This window comes from Mandrillus leucophaeus, unplaced genomic scaffold (assembly GCF_000951045.1).
Source record: "Mandrillus leucophaeus isolate KB7577 unplaced genomic scaffold, Mleu.le_1.0 Scaffold606, whole genome shotgun sequence".
Classification (NCBI taxonomy): domain Eukaryota; kingdom Metazoa; phylum Chordata; class Mammalia; order Primates; family Cercopithecidae; genus Mandrillus; species Mandrillus leucophaeus.
The window spans coordinates 375,263-402,503 of record NW_012106542.1 but is presented as its reverse complement, the minus strand read 5'-3'; the positions used below and the strand labels follow the sequence as shown (position 1 = coordinate 402,503).

Sequence of the window (27,241 nt, the reverse complement as noted above, 5' to 3'; positions counted from 1 at the left end):
GTGGCAGAAAGTACTTTGTTGAATCAATAGTTTCAAGACAGACACGAAGTAGGGACACCGAAGGTACAAAATAGTGGCAGAAAGTACTTTGTTGAATCAATAGTTTCAAGACAGACACGTAGTAGGGACACCGAAGGTACAAAATAGAGCACTGATGAAGGAGTGAATTATCATCTTCACAGATGAGTAGAGAAAGAGAAGGTCTAAGTATTGAGATGAGAATATAGAAATTTCTGAAGCAGAACACAGCTCAGAAATTCAGTCTGAATATATTCCAATTCAGTGCCTTGCAATAGATACATAATGGTTGCCTATCTTTCCATCATACAAAACAATGCATATCATTTAAACATTTTTTCTAGCATGAAAATGTGCCTGGGTTATGCAATATACACTTTACCAAAATATGATTCTGGTGGCTGCAAGCACTTAATTGTAATGACCTGCAAAATAAGCAACATTTTTAACTCCAGAATTTCAATCAATATTAGTTAATGAGGTGTGTGACAACCTATAGCATGTTTAAATACTCTTAGTGGCCATCATAATACAAATTCTCCCACTTACGGTATATTTAATTTTAATCCTTGCAATAATATAAATGAAATACATCTAAAACACCTGATAGTAAGCACTCAAGTAAAAGTCCCCATAACATGGCCTTAAAAAAGGTTAATCTTTTATTGATGGAGTCATGAAAACATTTTTGTTATAGATATTTTTATGTTCCTTCTTATATCAATCAGGATTAAATTTTCAAACTTTCATACCATTTAACAACAGACTGAATAAATAACAAAGTTGTTAACACAAAATGAATAAATATTTTGTATAATTAAAAAATAGAAGATAGAAAAAATAACTTGGTAACAAAAATGTGTTTAAAATATTTTATGCTCTCTATCTCATTACGTTATTCATTTTCTCATAACTGTAGACCTTTAGCTACGAAATGGAGGGAAGGGGCATTGTATACTAGTTACCTAGAAAACAAATCTTTTATAGGTCTTATTTTTTGGAAGGGAGATATATTTTAATTCAACTAAAATGTAAAACACTGGAAGTGTCCCCCTGCCAAGGCTTAGTTTTACTATTGCTTAATACAGATGAAGAAAAAATAAATCATATACTAAACTTGGGAAGCTTGGGTTTTCTCTTAAAGTAAGCCGTGCTGTGATTGTTCCATCTAAACGGTTATCTCAACTTTACTTTGTATCATATGAAAACAACACCCTCCTGAATAACTATGTATTGTCTATTTCCACCTGCTAAACAAGACAAGACCACATGAAATAGGATCAGCTTAGTCACAACCGTCAGGAAGCTTCAGACATATTGTTTATTGCAAATGGACATGTATTATAAATGTATATACAGACACACCTTTGTGATATTACTTCTTGAAGTATGTTCTTATGGAAACTTAACTTTGTTCATCCAGTCAGATTTCCAGAAATTGATCTACTGTGACAATTAATATCTTATTCTCCGACTCTTTGTTATTCTCATTCTGTACTTACTTTGCTTTTATAAAAGATCTTTTAACAAAATTAATTTCTAGGACCATATTCTTAGCGAACTAATGTCATTTGATGAACAATGGCCATTTTCGTTTTTATCTCAAGGATCACACTTGGCATTTGTCTCTGACTTTTCACTCAGTTTGCAATGCATTCTGGTTCCCTTTGGAGGATGTTTGTTCTTTTTTTCTCTGCCTGCTCCCAATATTAAAATCCAACGTAAACTCTTAATTAAGTGGAGTTGACAGAAGTCACATTTTCTCCATAAAGAACAATGGGAATCCATTGGATTTGCCCTATCAAGAAAAAAGAAAATAGTATCTCCAAAAGTAGGCATTGGTAATTAATTAATCCCTAAACTTTTTGAAAAGTATCTGTATTAGTCTATTTTCATGCTGCTGATAAAGTCATACCTGAGACTGGGTAATTTATCTTTTTTTTTTAAAAAAAAAAAACCAAAGAGGTTTAATGGACTCATAGTTCCACATGGCTGGGGAGGCCTCACAATCATGGCAGAAGGCGAAAGGCACATCTTACATGGTGGCGGACAAAGGGAATGAGAGTCAAGAGAAAGGGGAAACCTCTTACAAAATCAGCAGATCTCGTGAGACTTATTCACTACCACAAGAACAGTATGGGAAAAACTGCCCCCATAATTCAATTATCTCCCACCAGTTCCCTCCCACAAGATGTGGGAATTATGGGAGCTATAATTCGAGATAAGATTTGGGTGGGGACACAACTAAACTGTATCATTATCATACATCGTATTCATCTAGTAGTGATCAGGACATCTGTGCACAACCTCAGAGTTGCCTGATTTTTGCTTTTCCGTCTTTACTATCTCATACCAGTGGTTTCCATCCTAAAGTACACAAAACATGCTATTTTTCTGCTCTTTGATTTCCTGAGCAATATACCAGCTACTTTAGAACTGTGCTCCTGTACAGTTCCCCTTTTCTTCACGGCCACCTACAAATCTATTAAGTACTTAAAGACATTTTTTCCTGTGATGGAGATTTTCATGCTTGTTTGTTCTTTCTATGCCAACTTCCTACATCTCTGACTCTCATCCATATGTCCCGACTGCTACCTCTAAAACTAAAAGCTACCATTTATTAAGTGTTTGCTGCATTTCCAAAATCACTCTAAGTACTTTGTCTACATTGTCTCATGTAATCTTCACAGTTTTCTGAGTTGTGTATTATATGTGGCTACTGTCCACATTCCTTCACTAAAGTTGTCATGGATTTTAGTTTATTTTAATTAAACGGCCAATGAAGATTTTGAGAAGTAACTGTGATCACATAACAGAGGTGGGAATGCATTTGAAGATATCTATATTAATTTTCTAAGGCTGCCATAGCAAATTTGCACAAACTTGGCATCTTAAAATAACAGAAATTGATTTTTTTTACAGTTCAGAAGGCCAGAAATCTGTTTTCTCACAGTTCGGGCCAGAAGTCAGAAAGCAGCAGAGTTGGCTCCTTCTGGAGCCTCTCAGGAAAAAACCTGTCCTATGCCTCTTTCCTGGCTTCTGGTGGTTCCCGTCACTCTGTGGTGTTCCTTGATTAGTAGTTGCATCAATCCAATCTCCAACTCTGTCATTGAATGGTCTTCTTTCTTGTATAACCCCCCTACATCTTTGTATTCAAATATCCCTCTCCTTTCTCTTTTAAAGATACTAATCACTGGCCAGATGCGGTGGCTCAGGCCTGTAATCCCAGCACTTTGGGAGGCCGAGGCTTGCTGAACTCGAGGTCAGGAGTTCAAGACCAACCTGGCCAACATGGTGAAACCGTGTCTCACTAAAAATACAAAAATTAGCTGAGCATGGTGGTGCACAAGTGTAATCCCAGCTACTGGGGAGGCTGAGGCAGGAGAATGGCTTGAACCCAGGAGGTGGAGGTTGCAGTGAGCCGAGATCGCGTCACTGCACTCCAGCCTGGGTGACAAGCAAGACTCCATCTCAAATAAAAATAAATAAATAAAAGATACTAATCATTAGATTTAGGTACCACCTTAACTGAGTAGGACTTCATTTTAACTTCATTACATCTCAAAATACTCTATTTCTAAAAAGGGTCTCATTCATAAGTACCAAGGATTAGAATGTGAGCATATATTCTTGGAGGACACAAGTCTACCCACTAAAATGTCTAATTCCAAATTGCATGCTCAATTATACAGTATACAGCACTAAACTACATACTACGGCTTTACTGGGTGACTCCCTTTTAAAGGCCTGCCATGGTCTCAACTATAATACTTCAATTTGTTTTACTTGAGTTGTCCTATACGTTTTTCTAGACCCAATCTCAAGCCATCCTTAGCAAGAATTTTAAGAAAATCTCCCATATTGTGCAAGTACTCAGTCAATGTAGAATAAGCAATGCTTTCCCTGACTAGTTCTATTCTGTTTCTTCTGCTTCCTGAACCTCTAGAAAGATCTTACCTGAGTTTCAGTAGAGTCTCCGTACATCCCACATGAATGATCTAATATCCAACCTCAACAGACTTCAAGTCAGTAATAAGTAAACAGAAAAACTTTGACTCATGTTTAAAATATTTCACTTGCCTTAGCCTCCCAAAGTGTTGGGATTACAGGCATTGGCCACCACGCCCAGGTGGATCACAAGGTCAGGAGTTCAAGACCAGTCTGGCCAAGATGGTGAAACCCTGTCTCCACTAAAAATAAAAAAAAAAAATAGCCAGGCGTGGTGGCAGGCACCTGTAATTCCAGCTTCTCGGGAGGCTGAGGCAGAGGATTGCTTGAACCTGGGAGGCAGAGGTTGCAACGAGCCAAGATCATGTGAGGGCGCTCCAGTCCAGGTGACAGAGCAAGGCTCCGTTTCAAAAAATAATAATAATAAAATAAAATAATTCACTCATGAATTAATTTATTCAATAAGTATTTCATTCAAGTACATACATAATTAGTACACGGTTCCAATGATCTTTGATTTAAAATCTTGGAAATAGCTTTAATTATATATTATATTTACATTGATATCCACTCAGGTATGAATATTCTCCATAAAATTTTTGGTTTCTCCCTTTCCACTCTTTTGTGAAATGTTTGGCTTCCTTGTCTGCTAACACTTTTTAATATGACAATTATCATTAATTATTCACAAAGTGAGTTAATATTTGCTACATATTTAATGTCTAATTTGTTTCACTATTTTGAATGTACTGTACCTGCCTTCTGAAAAGAATGCAAAGACCTCAAAGTCAAGCACATAATATAATATCCTTATGGTTTTGCACCCTACTATTCTTTCAGTACTCAATAACTAGTGATGAACAGCAAATATAATTATATATGTACATATAGAGAGAGAACATTTGTGTATATATAGAACATATATATACACACACATTCACACATATATATGTGTGTATGTGTATATATATATGAAACATAAGAATTTATGTGTAGCTATGCTGAACATTTGGCTATCAGATAAAACTGTAGCTTTGCAAATACTTAAGAACAGAAAAAATGAGATTGCTCCTAGGTGTGGGGTGCCCAAAAGAAATGGAATCAGATGTTTTTGTTAATAGGTAATGCCCCAAATCTTATCAGTCATAAGCACTGGGGCAGACAGAGCTGTGCTTAGATATTCTAACATGGTATACCTTTACTAGTACCTTGGTTAGCAAAAAAGATACCCCGTCTAGGTGGACAAATCAGAAAAAGAGACCAGCTCTTAATAGGTCAAGCTTAAGAGCATATGGCTTGGTGATGGTGGCAGAGATGGAATTTTAGACTCTCCAGCTCCCTCCACAAGGCACTATTGTGCAGCACACACATTGCACAAACTCACGGAGTAGTCTTGGCCTTAGCTGAGGGGACAAAAAGAATTATTGGGTTAAGAAATGAGATTTAACAGCTTACATAAATCCTTCACATGTTTTAAGCACTTTTTGGACATCAATGCCTTACATTAATTAATCCATTTAATTCTTCTACATGCTATGAGCCTATCCACACCCATTTTACTCATGTGGAAACCAAGGCACAGGGAGGTTAAATGACTTGTCCAAGGTCACACAATCTTTGAGTGGTGGATTCTGGATTCAAGCACATGCAGCCTGATACTGAGACTGTGTTCATGAACACTTTACTGCCTTTAAACTTCAGAAATTAGAATACATGTGAATTCCTGGGACTAACTATTAAAAAAATATAAGAAGCTGTAATAAGTAGGAGGCGTTATTAAATCAAAGAACTCACTTCGGGAAATACCAGCTTAGAACTTCATAGGCTTATGATAGGATTTATAAACAATCAAAGTATCAAGTTGATAAGCCATTCTGCGACTTGTAGATAAATATCTTATCAGTTTTTGTACCAGGCTGAAATCCTTTCTCAAGAGACTAAATCACCAAAGGGATTAGCTCTTTGTTTTGTGTGCAATTTTTCCACTGCCAGTAATTTTGTTTTCTGAGTAGTGAAACAAGTAATTCCCAAATTAAGACCATGTTAGGACTATAGGTCCTCATTTTCCTAATTGCAAAGAAAATCATTTTAAAAGTAATTTTCCCCTCAGAAGCAATTCCAAGACTGAAGATTAAATATACAGAGAAGCCATGATTCAGGCTTTAAAAAAAGAAAAATAGCTTTTTAAAGGAGTAGAAGTGAAAACAGTTAAAGTCAATATATTTAATTACTAAGATTTTATTGTATCTTTTACTCACATAAAAAGACAAAAATAAAACATGTTTCTGGTTTTCACAGTAACTGATCTGATAATGTCAACTTTTGAAAACGGATAGTTACGACTCAGGGCTTTGAGAATGTAAAGAGACCACCTTTGCATGTTGGGAAACGGTACGATTTCACGTTGTCAATGCAGTTCCCTTCTCGGGGGAAAGGTAAGCACATAGCTAACCCCAGCTCCCAGCTGCTATTTCATGATAACAGCTCACGGAGCTGTGGGGCTGCTGAGCCTTTCCTATCTTGTTCTGGAATTCCTCTGTGACCCATCTGTACTACCAGAGGACTGGATGCTCAAAGTAGACACTTGGTCTCATGAAGCCACTACTGGGCTCCAGAGAGAAGGAAAAACTAAGAAGTTTTAAGACCTCCACCCTCCTTGGTTTACCTCCGTCATCAAAAAACAACAATGACAACAACAACACAAAACAAAACTAAACGACTTATTATTTATTAATTATGCTGCGGCAGACAATATGCTGAACATTAGGCATAATTCAATTCTTTTGTAAAAATTGGTAATTTATCTCTGTGTTATAGAAGCGTGAAACTGTCAGGAAGACAGGATGAAGTGATTTGCCTGAGGCCATATTGTCAAACAAGGAATTCATATTCACCTTTCTGGAATTCTTAGGATAATGATTACAAGTGTTCAATTGTTAAAAATTGGCAGATAAAATTGTATGTATTTACCATGTACAACAGAAAATTTTGAGGTATGTATTCTGGAATGACTAAATCCAGTTAACATAGGCATTGTCTCACATAGTTACTTTTGTGGTGAGAACAGTTAATATTCACTCTCAACATTTTCCAAGAATACAATATATTACTAAAAACACTCACCATGCTGTAAAACAGATCTCTTGAAGTATTCCTCCTATATAATTGAAATTTTGTATCCTTGGACCAAAGTCTCCTCACTCTACTCACTCCTCAAGCATCCCTACCCTTGGAAACCACAGTTCTCCTTTCTCTACTTCTACGATATCAGCTTTCAAGAGTGAGACCTTGTGGCATTTGTCTCTCTGTTCCCAGCTTATTTCACTTAACGTAACATCCTCTATGTTCATCCACGTGCAAACCCCTAGGTTCATGTCCTTTTTTAAGGTATAATAGTTTTCTATTGTGTACATGTGCCACAATTTATTTGCCCATTCACTTCTTGATGGATGCTTTAGTTGTTTCTTTCTGTACCTGAGCTATTGGGGACAATGCTCCAGTGAACATCAGAGCACAGATATTTTTACAGGGTGGTGATTTCTTTTCCTTTGGATATATAAACCCAGAAGAGAAAGTGCTTGGTCATATGTTCTTTTCTTTTCTTTTCTTTTCTTTTCTTTTCTTTCTTTCTTTTTTTTTTTAGAAACCTCCATACTCTTTTCCACAGTGGCTGCACCAATCTATTTTCCCAAATTAAACTTCAATGTGCAGATGAATTACCTAAAATTCTTCATAAATTGCAAATGCTGGTTTAGACGGTGTGCTGATTTTGATGCATTTTTAAGACTCCCCTGCCTCCCATCCCTCCCAAGATATACTCACAGATTTTCCATGTATTATCTAGGGTCTTAACCACATTGCTTGTTTTTCTATTAGAGTTTGGAACTGGGTCACCCATGCTCTGAGGCTCTATGAAACCCTGAAGGGATAGGTAAATATATAAGCTCTACAATCCAACGGCTTGGTTTTATATTTTGGATTTGAAACTTAGTAACCATTTTCACCCAGAGGAAATTCCTTAAACTCTCTAAGCTTCAGTTTCTTTATCTGTAAAGTGGGAGTTACAGTTACTCTCTCCCATTGTATTTTTAAAGACCAAATGAGGAACTTGATGTAAATAGGAGCCTAATACCTGGTACATAGTAAATGTTCAATATATATATTCATGAATATTTTTAATTAAAAAATGTTCATTGCAACATTATTCACAGGGGCCGAGATATGAAAATCAACCTAAATGTCTGCCAACAGATGAATGGATAAAAAGGTTTATATACACATAGACACACACACACACAGAGATATATGTACATATCTGTGTATATATGTATATATACACACATGCACAGATATATATGTATATATATACACAGATATATGCACATAATGGAATAGTATTCAGTCTTAAAAAAGAAGGAAGTCCTGTCATTTTCGACAACCTGGAGAACATTATACTAAGTGAAATAAGACGGGGATGGAAAGACAAATACTGCATGATCTCACTTATATGTGGAATCCAAAGTTGAATTTATAGAAGCAGAAAGTAGAATGATGGTTACCTGGAACTAGGATTAGGGGAAATGGAGAGATGTTGGTCAAGGGGTAGAAATTTTCAATTAGGCAGAAAAAGTAATTTCTGGAGACCTAACGTAGAGCATGGTGACTATAGTTAGTAATACTATATTGTATAATTGAAATCAGCTTAGAGAGTAGATCTTAAATGTTCTCACTACACAAAAAGATAATTATGAGAGGCAATGAATATGTTAACTGGCTTGATTGTGGTAATCATTTCATAATGTATACATATATCAAAACATCACAGTCTACAGCATACATAAATATATTCAAATTTTTTTGTCAATTACACCTCATTAAAGCTGCACAGAAAAGCATCATCGATAAATTTCTAAAACAATAATAATAATAATAATTAGCCTGACAAGATGGCTCACGCCTGTAATCCCAGCACTTTGGGAGGCCGAGGTAGGAGGATTACAAAGTCAAGAATTCAATACTAGCCTGACCAACATGGTGAAACCCTGTCTCTACTAAATACAAAAATTAGCTGGGCATGGTGGTGCGTGCCTGTAATCCCAGCTACTCAGGAGGCAGAGGCAGGAGAATCGCTTGAACCTGGGAGGTGGAGGTTGCAGTGAGCCAAGGTTGTGCCACTGCACTCCAGCCTGGGCAGCAGAGCAAGACTCCATCTCAAAAACAATAATAAGCATAATAATAAAAATAAAATAAAAATTGCTTAGAAATTTCAAAATACAGTGCCCTCCACTGAACTTCCTTAATCCACATAGCACTGTAGTTTTAGTCTATAGTAATCGTCACAAAGTTAGCCACTTAGCACAGATTTATTATTGCACAATTTCTGTTGGTCAGAGCCTGTCACATTTTAGCCAAGTCCTCTTCTCAGGGTCTCATAAGGCTATCAGGGTGCTGGCCAACTGCACCCTCATCTGGAGGCCTGACTACAAAAAGATCAGCTGAAAGGCTCCTCAGAGTGTTGGCAGCATTTGTTTCCTTGTAGTTGTAAGATTGAAGTCCCTCTTGCCTCACTATCAGTCAGCTGGGAGTGACCTCACCTCCTCCAGGCTGCTATCAGGTTATGCCACAGGCCCTCTCCATTTCTTTAATAAAGAACTGCCCTCATATTGAATCCATCTCACACCTCAGATCTCTCTGATTTCCCTTCTGCTTTCAACTAGACAAAACTCTCTGCGTATAGAAAGGTTCATGTGATTAAATTGTGCTCTATTTTAAGGTCAAGTGTGCTATGTAATATGACCAAATTATGAGAGTAAAATCTATTATAGTGACATTCCCTGGAATTATGCAGGAGGGAAACTACCGCTGGAGGGATAATCTTTGGGGCCAACTTAGACTATTGATTATTCCATGTTCAAGGAGAGCTGGCATATAATTGGAGAGCTAAGAACTGTCAACATCTCAACATCTAAAAAAATAAAAATTGCAATTGTATTTAAAATGTTAGGAAACATAGTTAGAAATTTAGGGTTTTAAGCAGATATGAAGATCTTTTTTTTTTAATCATGGTACCACCTAATTACAATATTAGATAAAGAAGAACAATTAAGCCTAGTCTATATGTTAGAGAAATATAGTAATTTTTCTGGAATTATTTATTATGTGCAGGCTTCGGGTTATTGGAACAGATCATTGAACATAATATGTTTTAAAGTACTTAAAATATTTTATGAATAAAGTTATTTTTATACAGAACAGAAATAGTTGATATTGAATCAGAAATATTGCATTAGCATAAGTCATAGGTTTAAGGAAATACATTACTAAACAATACGAAGAAACACAGGCAACACTGATTTAAAAAAGATTTACAGACATGAGCTGCATGCAGGTGGTTTATGGACTAGAATTCTATGCCTTCTAGAAGCAGAAAATATGCAACGACTCATTCTGCCTTATGGGCATTTCAGAGCTTTTAATCTAATAAAACCTATATGTCAGCCAGTAGCATGTCAGGGTCTCATTACTCTGCTTCCTTAGAGCCTGATATGGGAGGTTAAGTCCCTGCACAAATGTACCTCTTGGGGTTCCCTGAGGTGGAGCTGTGCAGGTTTGCATCTTTACCTACTGACATAATAAAAAAAAAGATGACATTAAATATTCTATTCCTGTTTTCACTCATGCATTCACTAAGAATGATGAAAGTGGGAACTGTGTGGCATGGCCTAGGAATTGTGCATGAGCACACTGTTTATTTTACATCTCATCGAAGTCAGTTTCTAACCTTCTGTCTGTAGACAAGCATATCACCTAAGCTCCCTCAGAGATTAAAGGTATACTACATAGCTTAAATGGCCCAACTAATGAAAGAGAGGTACCTTTAAATTGCATCTTAATGAGAAAAAATATGAAAAGGAGAATTAATAGAGATTTCTCAAATAAAATTTAGTGAGCATGATTTTTATTATTGAACAATGTTTGCCTATGAAGTCTTATTCAACTTGATGAAAAAATGCTAAGATACATGTGAAGGAGTCCTCATTTTAATACTTTATAAAGTTGCATATACATATACTTAAGAAAGAAAAGTAAATAATGGCATATTTGCTGTCTTTAAATCATTGAGAAAAAAATAAAAGACTACATGTGTCATTTAATTTAGCTAAAGAAGGAAGGTGACTGAAAAATACAGTTTTTACATAAGACACTAAGTAGCTGGCTGGGTTTTGCTAATGTTCCCAAATTTGAAATCATTCAAAAAAGAACACTCCAATGAGCACCAGACAACTGAGAAGTTTTAAAATAAAATTATAACTGCACTTAATCTCACATTGTCTCCTTAGCCTTTTGACATTTTAATTGCTGTGCCATTTTTCACTGAGATGGCAAGCATTTTTTACATATGCATAATGTAGCCTGTGTTAATGCGTATTGATTAAAGTAGATAGTGATGCAAGGATGTTGGAATTTTCCCCACTGTGACCTTACTGAATGTTTCTCTCTGCTCCTTTTGTTTTCTTTATAACCAGAAGGGGGGGGGGGGGACATGTATTTTCCAGTAAGTCTCTATGCTATCTGAACTGTAGTATTAATAGGTGAAAAATGACATGTTTAACAAAAGAAAGACTAGAAAGCATCTACATCACAACCTTGTAAGTCTTCCATTTCTGCATTGGAGACGCTATAGAAAAATCAATAACTTCCGTTGAGTCTAGTGATCTAGCTGCTTACAAGAAATTTACATCTCCCTGACAGGCAGTTTGTGAGGTCTGGTTCACCTGGGTCACAGGAGTACACATAATTTGCATCTTGAGCAATTTCTCTCTTTCCTTCTACCTGTTTCATGAGGAAAGAAGATTGAACCTGGTCATAAAGAGAAGCTCATTACGTCTCAGCTGAGAAGAGTAATTCTGTAGGTGTTCCTGGAGTGCAAGAGTATCATATAATGATAATATTTTCTCATAGCTCTTCAGACCTATGCACACACCAGGAAATGAAAGTAACGTACACTGAGGCACATTTGAAGCTTTTGAGCTGTCATTCACCAAATGAAATTTAAGTGTTCCATCAAAGTCATTTGGAAACATGATCTCAAGATGGATATCCAGATTCTTTGCCAGCAAAAATATACAAGAAGATAGACATTTAGCTTACGTCTCATAAAATCTGAAAAAAAAAATCCCCTTCTATTTTATTCTGCCCTTCAAAATATACAAGATCTGAATGTCAAATAAATGTTTATATTATGATATGTTCATAATGCCTGGCATATATTTTCCTGGTTAGTGCTGTAAGCTCAGTTTAAAACAAATAAAAACCAAGGAGGCACTGCTGAAAACTTTTTGAATCAAAAATACAATGCAATAGCATTTAATTATAATTAAGTCTTTAATATGCTTATTTACATCTCACATAATTTTAAGCATGGGTCTATCTGCAAATTCATCTAAATAAATATTTGGCATGAAGTCTAAATCCACTTTATTCCGATGTTTTTTCTCCAGGATAAAGATAATAATGAGATTCAAATGTAATAATTTTCATCCTGTATTCATGAAAATAATTGTATAGGTATAAATGAATGTATTATTACAACTCACTAAGTTGTACTCATACCTGGTCATGGGGGCCTCATATATAAAATAGAGGGAACGTACAACTTTAAAGTGTTTTATATATCCATTTCATAATTTTTCTGTTTGCAATTTGGGATGAATCTCCTTAGACAAATGGCTATGTTATTAACTCACCAACAATAACCTAGAAAAGGCTGCTTAGTACTACTTAACTTGAATACTAATCACCCTGGCCTCAGTAGCCCACCATATCTTGCAAAGTATTCTGAAATAGAATTGGTGATGAACACCATTTGGAAAGGAAAAATGGCTGTATCTGTGTTTTTACATGCACTCTCCCCTCATTATTTTTGCATATAATAAAATAGATAATATTTACTGATCACTTATCACAAGTCAGTTGTCTCGTTAAGTGGTGCACAAGCATTTTCTATTAGTCCCCAGGAAACCATTCTGAGGTTGGTACAACACAGCTGCATTTTATCGAAGGATCCATTCATGAAGACCTTGTACTCACATAATGAAAGATTAATTTCCCGCAGGAGCAAATAAAAAGCTGAATGGGGGTGTTCTTTAGAAATATCACGGTGGTAATTCAGCTTTATTTAGAATGAATTTCTAAACCTCTCTCTGCTGCATTATAGTTGGTGGATTGCTTTCCAATATTAGCCCTGTACACCTTATTTTTATATCATTATGACAGAATACAATTTTTGTTTGCATGATGACAATACATGTTTAAATAAAAGTCTATGCATGAGCAAAAGCACTCACAGGTGTTCTGATCCACTTCAACAACTGCTTGATTTAAAATATTTTGACAAATTAGCTTGGGTCATCATTTATATTATCTAACGTACTAGTGCTACATACAAATAATAAAAAGAAGAATTATAATGATGTCCCCTCAGCTTTGAAATTCTGTGACTTCATAATAGCTTTGTTTGCATTATTTTAAAGTTAGCATATAAAATAAAACTTCATTATTTAAATATTTGAGCACAGTTAAATTGCTGGCATTGGTTCCCCAACGTTTTTGAATATATAGGTTCCTGAAAAGGTCCATAGTTTTAGCAGAGTAGACTTTACAGCAGTGGTGAATTTTGAGGGAGAAAATAGATGAGGAATGTCATGTGCAAAACAAAAACCTAGTGAAAAATCAGCTAGAAGAGAAAGAAACTATCAATGCACACCACTCAACAGCAAGGACAAAAGAGAGAGAGGAGAAGAGAGGATCTGTTGACAATGGTACACAAAGAAGGAAATAGAAAGAAAATAATGATTTTCAACTCTGGTTTAATATGGTGACTTCTTATCCAACTGCCTTAATGTTGAGAATGAATAGTTTTCTCCAAACTTCTTAAGATAATGAGGATATGCCTACACATTTTCATTAGAAAATGGTGCATGGGTAAAATTTTCTTTAATGTTTTGTAGTGTGGCAGCATGTTTTTCTGCCAGGTATATTAATACAACCATATTATATTACCTCTTTTCTGATCTATAATTATAGCTTACATGGTTCAGATGAATTTCCTCTCTGGCAGCTCTCTGTTTAACTTAATCACTGCTGATAAACACTATGGCTCATTTTTTACCCACCAAATAAAATTTTTCATCTTAATGCATTTTGTCTGCATTGCACATATATAAATACTCAATAACTACCACAGGAGAAACTCACTTCGGATTTTACCTTGTAGACAAATGGCTTATCTATTTAGCTTACATACATAAACTTCATTACAGCGTTATCCACTGGATGAGTTTAATATACTGGGATCTGGTTTACCATGACATAATTTAAATAGTTTAGTAGTTCATTAACAAGATATTAACACGATCAAAATTATTACTCCTTTCTGAAAAAGGCAGTTCTATATACATGGACATAGGCAAGACAGTAGCAAAATGTGTCTGTGTGTATGTGCGTGCACGTGTGCATGTGTGTGCCTGTGTGTGTATGATTCTTTAAGGTAATGTTAGAGACCACTAACAGTAATAGATGGAATAAAAATAAAATATGTTCCAGGTCAATGAAAATTAGAAAAACTTCACCTATCCATGGTAATGTATGTTGCTCTTCTGTTCTGGCTCAAACAAGTATGTGTTTCGGAAAGTTGCAAAACTCCTCCAAGACTCTTCAATTCAATAGGGTATCCATCATCTGACACATACAGTTGAGATTGAAAATAGATTCAGTCTGGCAGAAAAATGTCCACAGAAAGCTTTTCTCTCTTTTTTTTTCTTTTTAGAGAAAAACAAGATAAAGCAAAACAAAATAAATTATTAACATGCTGCTTTGGATATGTTAGATGTGTTTCCCAAGGGACACTGTGGTATCTTCGTGGCTGGATATTTTCAGAACATCTCAGTGTATTTTCTTATTTACTGCCCTTGATTCTCCTAGACTTTTGAACATTAACTAGTCACATGAATGTCATTTAGCAAAAGGAGGTGAACCAAGTAAATTATTCTCTGAGATAAGGAAGTCCATGGGAATTGGCCTTACCTCACAGAAACAAACCAAAATGAATAGTAATATTAATCTTAGTGTATTCAGGCTGCTGTAATTAAAATAGCATATACTGGGTAGCTTATAAATAACATAAATTTATTTTTAACAGTTCTAGAGGCTGGGTAGTTTAAGATCAGGGTGCTGGCTGATTTAGTGTCTGGTGAGGGCCCCTTTCCCGCTTCGGAGGTCACACCTTTTGGCTGTGTCCTGTGTTCTCACATGGTGAAAGGGACGAAGGAGTTCAACTCCCTTGGGCCTAAATTATAAGGGCACTAATCCTATCTATGAGTGCTCCACCCTCAGGACTAATCAGTTCCTAAGAGACACTACCTCCAAATACCATCGCCCTAGGGGTTAGTTTTCAACATGTAAGTTTGGGGGAAAAGCAAACATTTTGATCATGGCAATATTCAATGTCAGAAGCAGAAAATGATTCATGCTAGAGGGTCCTGGACAACCGTGTTTGGCAAAGTCATGTATGGCTCCACGGGGAGTCTCTGCCTGGCCCTCATTTAACACTGATGACCCTTGGAATGCACATGCTCTGTGACCTTGCCCAAATCCTGAAGCTTTCATTCCATAATTTAAGGAGAATATACAAAGGTGTATAGAATCGAGCCATCATAGAAGCTTCAGTATTTTCATACTCTCTGTTCTCATGTCTTGAATCTCAACTACGATTGTTAATTCCAATGAGCTCTTTGTCAACACTCTATGTTATGGAGTCCCCCTAAACCTTTTTGTTTCACCTCTCCTCTTCGGTCCTGTGTTCTGAAAATTAAGGATAAAAATTTTAGATGATTTAAGAATCCTTATGATAAAATGAGCTAACTCTGGAAATTTAAAATACTAAACACTTAAAAGAGAGTATCATATTGTAAGAATAATCAAAAACAATCTAAATAAAAATATCTGGTTGGGCATGTTAGCTCACACCTGTAATCCCAGCACTTTGGAGCTGTAATGGGAGGATCACTTGAGCTCAGGAGTTCTAGACCTGTCTGGACAACATAGCAAGATCCTTTCTGTACAATAATAATAATAATAATAATAATAATAATAATAATAAATTGCTAGATATGGTTGCATATGCCTGTGGGAGGTGGAGGTGGGAAGATTGGTTGAGCCCTGGAGTTCAAGACTGCAGTGAGCTATAATTGTGCCATTGACTTCCAGCCTGGATGATAGAACGAGATCCTCTCAAATGGAAGGAAGGAAGGAAAAAAAGATGGGGAAGGAAGAAGAGAGGGAGGGAGGGAGGGAGGAAAAGAAATCCAAGCATGTCAAGTGTGGTTAACTGCAGTTGGGAATTCAATTTATATTTCAGCTTTTTGAAAGCTGAGATAGTAGAGAAATATATATTAAAAAATAACATCATACATAATAACTTTATTAAGTTTATTTGTAAAGACACATATGTTTATTGTAGAATGAGGGATTAATCCTTCATTAAACTGCTCTTGTCAAAGTCACTACATCATTCACTTCCCAGCCATGTCTGTATAATGACTTCTTCTCAGTTTATGTTGCTTCAGGATCCATTTTGAATCCTAGTATTGCTTTCTCATACTACAAGCAGGGCTCAGTCACCCTTGACACAGGGTTTCCTCCTACAGCATACCCAAAGGGCTGAAGCTGGTGGTCATATATAAAAATGTAGAGGCATCTCTTCTGCCTAGCAGACTGAACACTGCTTTCTTGCCCCTTTCTTTGAAGGGACCATTCAGTCATTTGCCCTGAACTTTGAGGGCCCGCACCCTAATCTTTATATAGTGTGCTAGTTGCCACCCATTTCTCTTTCTTTGTCTGACTCTTCATTTCTGCCTGCCATGACTCCAGGATAAGGAATTGCCCTCCAGACTCATTATACCCTCCCACACACCCTTACTTAGAGCTTGGAGTCTGCAAGTAAAAGTCTTTGAACTCGTTCCTTGTTTTGGTGTTACATTAAATCTGCACTTTCCATCTGAAGAACCAGGAGCTGCCCCAGGTTGAGTTTCCCCTAGAACACTGGGGAGAATACAAGGTCAGGCTCCCAATGCCAAAGTGGTGACCAGGCAGGCGTAAACTAGACACGGGTCAGACAAGAACCACAGGTGGCTTGCCAGTATACGTTTTCCCTGGTCGCAGGTATGATGTTTTTATTTTAAAAAATGACATCATGCATAATAACTTTATTAAGTTTATTTGTAATAAACTTACAAATAAAGTTTGTAAACACCCACATCCAACTCCTCATTTGCCATTAGTGCAGATTTTTTAGCTGCTCTAGTACTGGACCCACAATTTAGCTGGGGCTTTGACATCATGGAATATTTTATTTTCCCTTACCTAGCTCTCAATACATCCTATTATGCAGGTTATTCCTTGGCAGTCTCTTTTGTTGGTTCTTCCTCTTCCCTCTGACCTTTTAATGTTGCATCTCAAGGTTCAGTCCTCGGTCCTCATTTATCTTGTTTGTATATGTTTGGTTGGACTTCTCATCCTATGTCAGGACTTTAATTATCCTCAATATGATGATAACTTCCAAATACATATTTCCAGCCCAGACTCCCTTCTTTCATATATATTGCATGTACATAATACAAAGAATCATGTACCAATATTTACCCTTGTTTGTCTAAAATGCATCTCAAACTTGGCATGCACAAACTGCACCTTCAACCTGTGAACACACACACAAACACACACAGACACACACATCTATTTGTAGTCTTCCCCACTTCAGTTGATATTCACAACTATTCAGACGAAGATTTTTTAAGTTGTTCTTGAGTTTTCTTTTTATTTTACACACTACACCCATTGCATGGGTAGAATACTGCCCCGAATATCCATAATTTGAATATTTTCACCATCTTTATTAGAATTATCCTGACATGAGACACCATTGTCTCTCGCCTGGACTATTGCCATTTGTAACAACACCCAGGATCACATTGTCAATGAGATTCCCAAGAATCAGAAATATGATCCAGTATTGAGCTTATTAATAATTTCAAGCATAGAAATAAACACATCATATAGGTGAAGCAGGAAGAATTCCATGACAACCAGTATGACTCCCTAGGTCATTGCTGCATCTCACCAGTGTGTCTGCTTCAAGTAATAGCTGAGATTTCTAATAAAGTACATGGTCACCTCACTTTCAAAGAAAAAGCCGTTTAGATTATAGAACATCACCATTTCATACTCATAGAGTTATATAATTCACATTATGTTATCCAGGAAGTATGTCCCACAAATCTGTAGATTCCAGGTTTATTTACCAGAAGCAATTACAGAAGCAGCAAGTCCATTCTGCCCAAAACTTTTCAGAGTACAGACTCTCCTCCTAGCACAAACCATTTAGTTTCATTGCCAGGAGGTCTGTCATTCAACATGACAATGTTTAGTAGGAGATTAGACTTCTCACTGAATGTGTTTGTTTCCCAGGAGCACCGCCTTGTGAAAGAGAATTAATTCATCATTTCATCGCAGACCTGCTGTGTAAACATTTTCATCTCACCGCATAACAATGTCTCTGCTTTCACTCTTGGCCCTGACATTCTGTTCTCAACACAGCAGTCAAAGGGGCTGGTTAGAATGGTGGTTTGATCATGTCATTCCTTTGCTCATCACCCTGCAACTAATCCATATTTCATTCAGGGTAAGAGTCAAATTCCTGACAATGGCCCCCAAGGCCCCATGTGAACAGTTCTTGTTACTTCTCTGAGTTCATCCTCTGCTAATTTCCCTGCACTTTCTCCATGACAGGCACGCTAGCCTAGCCTCACCGATGTTCTGTGGATTTGTTAGGTGTGTTCCTGCTGTGCTTTGCGTAGATACACACAGTGATAATTCCTTTGCCTCTTCTAAATCTTTTCTGAACTCTTACTTTTTCAATGGGTGAATGTTTGATGACCCTATTTAAAATTGCAAATATCCACCTCCCCAACACACACACACACACACACACACACACTCGCACACAGACATTCCAAACATTTTGGTCAACATTCTTGCAGTGTTTTACTTGTTTGTTTCTTATGTCAGAGGCGCTTGAACCACAGAAACTCTATCTTGAGTAGGGGCTGGGTAAAATAAGTCTGAGACCTACTGGGCTGCATCCCCAGGTGGTTAGGCATTCTAAGTCACAGGATGAGATAGGAGGTCAGCACAAGATATAGGTCATAAAGACATTGCTGATAAAACAGGCTGCAGTAAAGAAGTTGGCCAAAACCCACCAAAACCAAGATAGCAATGAGAGTGACCTCTGGTCACTCTCACTGCTACACTTCCGCCAGCGCCATTACAGTTTACAAATGCCATGGCAAGATCAGGAAGTTACCCTATATGGTCTATAAAGGGGAGACATGAATAATTTGAATAATCTATCCCTTGTTTAGTATATAATCAAGAAAATAACATAAAAACGAGCAATCATCAGCCCTCAGGGCTGCTCTAGTTATGGAGTAGCCATTCTTTTATTCCTCTACTTTCTTAGTAAACTTGCTTTCACTTTACTTTGTGGACTCAGCACGAATTCTTTCTTGTGTGAGATCTAAGAACCCTCCGTTGGGGTCTGGATCAGGACCCCTTTTCAATAACACTTATCAATTATCACTTTTTTTAAAAAAATACATAATGGCTAATTCCTATCTTACACAGCTAGAATGCAAGTTTCAGGCAAGCAAGGATATTTATCTCTCTTGTTCATTGATGTGTCCCAAACCCCTGGAAGAGGACCTAGTTAGATAGTAGCTGTCAGGCCTCTGAGCCCAAGCCAAGCCATGGCATCCCCTGTGACTTGCACATATAGGCACAGATGGCCTGAAGTAACTGAAGAATCACAAAAGAAGTGAAAATGCCCTGTCCCTGCCTTAACTGATAACATTCCACCACAAAAGAAGTGAAAATGGCCAGTCCTTTCCTTAAGTGATGACATTACCTTGTGAAATTCCTTTTCCTGGCTCTTCCTAGCTCAAAAAAGCTCCCCCATTGAGCATCTTGTGACCCCCACTCCTGCCCACCAGAGAACAACCCCCTTTGACTGTAATTTTCCTTTACTTACCCAAATCCTATAAAACAGCCCCACCCTTATCTCCCTTCGCTGACTCTCTTTTTGGACTCAGCCTGCCTGCACCTAGGTGATTAAAAAGCTTTATTGCTCACACAAAGCCTGTTTGGTGGTCTCTTCACACAGACGCACATGACAGTAGCTTCTAAGTATTTTTTAACGAATATTTGACTGTACTAAGAATTATATAGCTGCTCATTTATATTGGACATCTGGTCATCCCTTGAATAGAAGTCAATGGTTTTTTTGCTTATGCCCATACCATATTGTCTGGTAGTCGATTAAGATGATCTTCCCTAGAATATATTTCTCTTAAAAATATTTTCTCCTTCTAAATTACCAGCAACCAAATTAAGATGCTTCAAGTATTTTGCTAAAAAGATTTTAAAAGTAGGTCAATTAGAATAAATCCAAAGAATAGCATTTTTACTATCATGCACTGCCAATTTCTTATATGGTACAAGTGTGCCAAATTATGCAAAAATATGTACACATGCTTTTAAAATATTTTGACAGATTAAAAACTACACAGTAAAACACAACTGTAAAATGATTACAAAGAAAAGCTTCATTTCATAAAAATGCTGTTGCTCTAATATATCAAATTTGAGATATACTGGTAATTCAATGCTCATAATTGAAAAAATTCTTACTTTTAGAAATGATTGCTCCCTAGAGAGAAAGAATGTAACTTAAATTAAAAAAAAAAAAAAAAGCAAAAAATGACTGCAAAAGTCAGTTTGAATCCAGTTGAAGTAATCATTTAACTGATAAGTAATACTCTGTAAATACCTATTTCTTCAGTTTCAGAAGAAACCTCAGTTGTTGATCTTCAATTCCTATGTTTTATATGAAAATATTTTGAAAATAAAATAAGTGTTTTCCAACTGAGCATAATAAAGGAGCCTAAACACGATCATTCACACTTTGCAGTAATATACCTTTGACAGGCATGAAACATACATATGGATGAGAAATGAGAGACCTCAATTTGTTTAGATTAGACCCATTTCAATCAGCAGGAGAGAACACATATAAGAATGGATGTGGTTTGTGAAATACTGTGTTAGAATCTCTCTGTTTATATTCTGAAGGATGCTAGTCACATGAATGATTTTAAGCAGCAGAATATATAAATGCCAATCAAGTAAATCACTCACGAAGAGCCGAAGCCTCGCTGAAAGAAAGGTACCCCAGGGAATTGGAATGACCTTACGCTGCCAAACCAAAGCGGATTGAAAACTTTAATGCCATGGACAGATTTTGACAGTGGTAATGGTATTGGTGTCCTTGGCTTGTTCCTACTCTGGGGAGTTATAACTTTAAAAGCTTTGATTTTTGTTTATCATGACAAGTTCTTCAAATATATAGCTCTTTGGACTCAATGGCTCTGCCATGCCCCATTTCTCTTCTGTAGGCCTGGAATCAACTATGAGGAAAGAAAGTATGGCCATATATACTTTTTAAAGACATAATTTAAGACTATAATTCTACTTTGATATAGATAATATAAATTTATAGTGCTATAAATAGTTAATAACATCATGATGAGTATGAAATACTCTTATTTTACATAGATTTGGTTATTTGCTTTTATGATGTATTATGTCTGTGGCTCCCTTAGGTCTGCTTTGTTAATGACATTAAAGTTAAGCTTTGAAAATCCATATTCCATTTCTAATAGCTTTCCTCTGGCACATGAGTACACCTGATCTAAAAGGTGACATCATCCTTTACTTTCTCAATCATCTTGATTTTCCTCAAACTCTGGTCAAAACACCACCATTAGATGGACACATTTTCCATTGTTTCTGTAAGGTTCTTTTTCCTCTTAATACATATAACTGCCACACATAGCAACAGAAGGATGATAAGAGAATTTTCATGGTACCCAAGGTGAGAAGCTGAGGACTGTCAGAGAAAGGTGGAAGTTTTTCTTTTACTTTTTTTTTTTTTTTTTAAATTCCCTGTAGTTCTGTACCAATATCATCTTTGTCCTAGCTGAGTATGCCTCCTAACTTTGTGGAATAATGTGATATATGTTCATGTGCATAAAGATAATATGTATACTTATAGTATGCATTAATTTGAATGAATCAAAATTAAAATTATATGTTTTTTTTTCTCTCATGTCCCCTCTTCCATTATTACACTACTAGTCCTCTCTAAACCCACTGACACTGTCCATTATTCTGAAACTGATTCCAGAGTTAGAGCTCAATTCTCTGCCTAATATAGTATTTTCTGTTTATATGGTAATTGCTCATATATTTTGCTCTTGTCAGAAATCTTTGATGGACTTTGCTGCATGAAAGTGCTGAAGGAAGAAGTCATTTAATTTTAAAATAATTTGTTTACTATGCAGTAGAGTCTAACAAAGACAGATAGATACACATTTATGGTAATAATGTGTATTTCTCTCATTTCCTTCTCATTGTATTAAAACTAAGAGCAAATAAGCACAATTCGGCTTTTGTTTGTGTGATTTTTACTTTTCAACTTCTTTCCATCCTGACTCTCCTTGCAGCTTTCACATATGGACACATATTATTTGTGTTGAACATGATTCAAATACTGTTTTGAGTTATGTGGTACAATGTCTGATATATGTCATATATAAAAATAAAGGGTCTAATATATTCCTTCAAAGAATAATCAAGGTAAGTAATGTGTGCATGGGGCACACACTGCTCAAATAAATACCACAAAGAGACAGCAGTCTTTGCTGCGAGGCACACATCTTCCCTGGTGACCTCCCCTTGACAACAACTACGCTCCACTAAGGATGAATAAGGATCATTTCTTTTTCTCTCAGATGAGAAAAAAGTACAACTACACTAGATGCATTTATCTTTTGTCTTTGCAACTGTCCTTCTGCTTCTTTGTCCATCCAATCTCTATTTCTCTAGTCTAATTCAGACCTGTTCATTTCCCTCTCCCCTGTCTATGTTTGTCTGCCTGTCTTCCTCTCTCTCTGCCTTTCTATCCTAGTTTTGGCTCTCAATTTCGCTCTACTCTTGTTTTCTTTTGGTTTGTCTTTCTATCTTTTTTTTCCACTTTATCCTCTTCTACTCATATTTATATATGCATACAAAGAGATACAGAATTTACAGTTTATAAGTTGAACTCATTTCTGTTCTGCTCTCTTGCATAGTAAAATATCAATCACACTAACCTGCTTACTGAGCCAAAGTTCTTCCTTACAGTTGAGAAACCTCCTATGCGTCTAAAAATGAACAGTCTTATCCATAACAGTGACAGCACGCATTTGATTTGCATAGTGCCTTTTCAGTCAAACTGTTATGCAGTCTAGTTAGACCTCTGACTTTAAGGATGCAGACAGAATTGTTTAACACAATGACCTTGACGAGCCTCACAGTAGAGTCTCATTCTGAGAAAATCACACTTGAAAGAGAAAATAATTTACACATAGCATTCTAGAGTATAATTACACCCATGATAGACATTACTTTTCAGGGCTGAATCTATGGCTACATTTTATAATGCAAGGGGAAAGACAGAGATAGAAATGATTGTTTGTTGAATGCATATCACTGACTAAGCACAATGCTAATTGACATAGAATATCTCATTGTATTCTCTGTGTCACATGCTTATCCTTCTGAGTTACCTCTGTGTTATACATGAGAAAACGAGAGTTCTAAAATAGTACATTAACTTGTTGAAGGTCATAGATTTAGGAAATGATATGTTTGAGCTTCAACCCCAAACCATGTGTATTGAAAATATAACTTTCTATACTTGTTAATATATGTCTTCCATATATTCCTATGAGGGTCCTATTTCTTAAAGTTATATAACTTTACTACTCATTAAAAATATGCCTAATTGAAATAACCCACTGCACTTTTATTTGCCATTGCAATTTTTGGATTAATTTTCCAAAAAGCTAACACCCACCAAATTGTGAAAGGGCGAAATGTGTAGTTGAATAACATATCTACAAGGGCAGAAACCTGAATGTCCCTCAGAATAGTAGAAACAATTATTGGGGCTGTGGAGAGGGAATGATAATAGCCAGACCTGCTTCTCTTGAATATATTTTATTGAAGAATTCAATATTTGAAGGCAAAAGATAATAATACAATAAAAAACATTAAATTGTTCTGATTTTCTCAATGTATTTTCTAGGTGTGTCAGTTTGAGGGAATTGAATGTATTGAATAATTCAATTGACTTTTCACATTTCACATACTAACATTTCCTGAATACTTTTAAGGCAATTGTACTTCTTTGACATTTTTTAAAGCTAACAACAATCCTAAATTGTAGATATAATTTACTGCAGTTAAATAAATGATTAATTGAAGCTAGGAGGCCTTGTTTTATGTTCACTCAGAGAAATAGCAATTCAAATGATGAGTTAACTTATACATATGTTTCTTTTTTAAATTTTCAAATTCAGTGCTTTTCTCTAATTATCATTCTTCCCAGTCTACTTCTGAACTCACTTTTCTATGTCAAAGGAATATGTCTCAGTTAACATTTTACAATCCAACCTCTGGCAGCAGAACCACAAATTCACTGAATTTGGGAGCTGGTGCCACATTTTTTGTGATAATGATGATCTTAATAGTATGACTTTTTTCTAACTTCCAATTAGATTGAACTTTAAAATTAAAATTTATCTTATTTTACTTATTTTGTCCATAGCTACTGTTAATTAGAATTTTTAGTAAGCAGCAGTTGGTAGCAGTTAGTTTTAAGTTGTTAGAATTCATGATCATCTAAAACCCAAATGTTAGTAGATATATGCTTAAAAATAGGTGCTGTCAGAGGTCCACAAATACTTGGGTCATTGTGCCAGTTTTAACAGTTAAGATTAGATATGCTTCCATGTTATTTGGAAAGAAACAATCCAAGAATATCTAGTCCAAGAACTCGTGTGGTCCACTGAACAGCATTGTTGACAAGGAATCAGGCCTTTGCTTTATCCGTGGCCACATGCTGCAAAAGTCTTTCAGATTTATCATGCAGATGACTGGCTTTGCATATCCGTATCATTATCACTAATGCTGAGATAATAATTCCGACTTACCACACAGGAATCTGTAATGATTAATTGGATAATGTTCGTTAAGTGCTCCCAGCTACTTAGAATAAATGGACTAGATGGCTATTAAGCATTGTTATTATAAGATGTTCTTTAGATGTAATACCAGTGACAGACTGCTTCATAGTTATGAGGAAAATTACTTCCTCTGATAATATGAGTGTAATACATATTGATTTAAAATATACATTCTTTGGCATACATTTAGACTTTCCAAATGAGATAAGCAAAGAGCAGCCTTCTATATGGTTTGTTAGTTGCATATTTAAGAGTGCACACTATGTGTGTGGCACTTTTATAAGCACTTCATTCTTACGGTAATACTGAATGCCAATGACATTTCCTTACTTTTTATAGGAAGGACAAAGAAACATAAATACCTTGCCCGAGGCCACATGGCTAGTAAGTGGTAGGGTCAGAACTTAATTCTTTTTTTTTTTTTTTTCAATTTATTTATTATTATTATACTTTAAGTTGTAGGGTACATGTGCACTCCAAGAACTTAATTCTTTTAAAATTGGCTTCAAACCACTCATGCTTAACCACTCCCTTTGACTGCATGGCTCCTATATTTACATTCGTATTGTATTTATCCCTTTGCTCAAGAAAGTGGAAGCGTTTGGTTATATATCACCTGGAAAATTTGCTGATCTATCTTTTTAAAGACAAATTGTGCAAGGTTAATCCAGGAAGATCCCCCAGGGAAAATCAGTTAAGGAAGGATTGAGATATAAAGAAGGCAGATGTAGGAGTGAGAAAGGTAACCTGAGTTCCTTGTCTATGTACAGGTGTCATCACTTCCTATTAATTGGGGAAGATATTTTAAGTTCATTGTGATTTTGAATTTAGATGCCTCCAATTTTTTGAAAATGTAGAAAACAAATTACAGAAATGCTATGTGAAGTTATAGCATCTGTGAAAAAGAACAAATATTTTCTTCCCTAAAGTTTCATCAAGTGAAATGATTTGGGCTGTAAATAAAACCCTAGGACAATATATTTTCAATGATAAAAGAAATTATCATCTCTGCAAACAAAAAATCCAAAGACAAAGTGACTTAATTTTAAATTCAGCACCTCAACAACATCATCAAGGATTCACACTTTTTCCCTCTTTCTTCACTATACTCCTCAGCATGTTACCTGAGCCTCTTCTCTCCTCCTCGAAGATGACTGAAGAAGCTCTGTCTACCAATTGACACACATCAGGATCTACAAGAACAACAACTCAATCTTCTATGTTTCTTCCTTAAAGCCCCACAAGAAATCATTTCCCTTATATCTCATTGGCTGAAACTTTGTAGCATGTTTGTTCCTAAAACAAATAGCAAGAGGACTAAAAGGTTCATAGTTAGCCAAATTAGTCAAGATTCACTTCTTTCATCAGGAACTGGGAGGTCTCCTTCCTTAAATTCCATTGCTTTGTGAATGAATGTGGTTTTTGGAACATAAGTCATAGTCTCTAAACAGGGAAGAAGGATGTCTATTGGGTAGATAACTGTATACTGTCTACTATTACTCTTATATTTTATTGAATGCATTTTTTCCTCTAATTTTTAATAATTGCATGGTACGAATGAATTCATTTGATTGATTTTACTTTTAAATATATAGATGCAAATTTTACATAGCAAAATGAAAGGAATTTTTAGTTCATTAGATTCTGTGTCATTGTATTGTACTGAATTTTCTCCTAATTTTGTAATTCTGAGGATGACCCAGAACCCATCTTTTCTCAAATTCAAATACAGACATTACCCAAGACTCATTAATCAGAACCAATGACGTTTTTGTCTGGTTTGTATTTTCTTCTAGATGTCAAATTGACATGTAGGGATTAACATATACACAAAACAAACTTTATCAAATTAGGCTGCCCATTTCTATGTTCTGTCCTCTCTAATACATTATTTATATTTTGCTCTATTGATTTTTATTTAGCACAATACTTTTGGTAGTGGTGGTGGCCTGTATATACATGTATGTACATACATGTGCTAAATGTACACATTTAGTTACATATATGATTTATGTTATATAATTTATATAATT

General features: G+C 35.9%; 1 protein-coding gene and 1 long non-coding RNA gene across 4 annotated transcripts in view; one reads left to right on the top strand and one right to left on the bottom strand.

The window, feature by feature from the left end:
• The window catches only part of LOC105553735, a 15,664-nt gene extending 8,706 nt beyond the window's left edge, over positions 1–6,958 (top strand). The window contains exons 3-4 of one of the 2 annotated variants that reach the window (XR_001008203.1): positions 6,265–6,401; positions 6,784–6,958. This is a non-coding gene — a long non-coding RNA (uncharacterized LOC105553735). The remainder of the gene's footprint in view (positions 1–6,264; positions 6,402–6,783) is intronic. The other variant, XR_001008204.1, reaches the window with a different exon arrangement.
• The window catches only part of CDH12 (cadherin 12, type 2 (N-cadherin 2)), an 831,087-nt gene that overhangs the window by 432,911 nt on the left and 370,935 nt on the right, over positions 1–27,241 (bottom strand). The gene's annotated exons all lie outside the window — the stretch shown is intronic.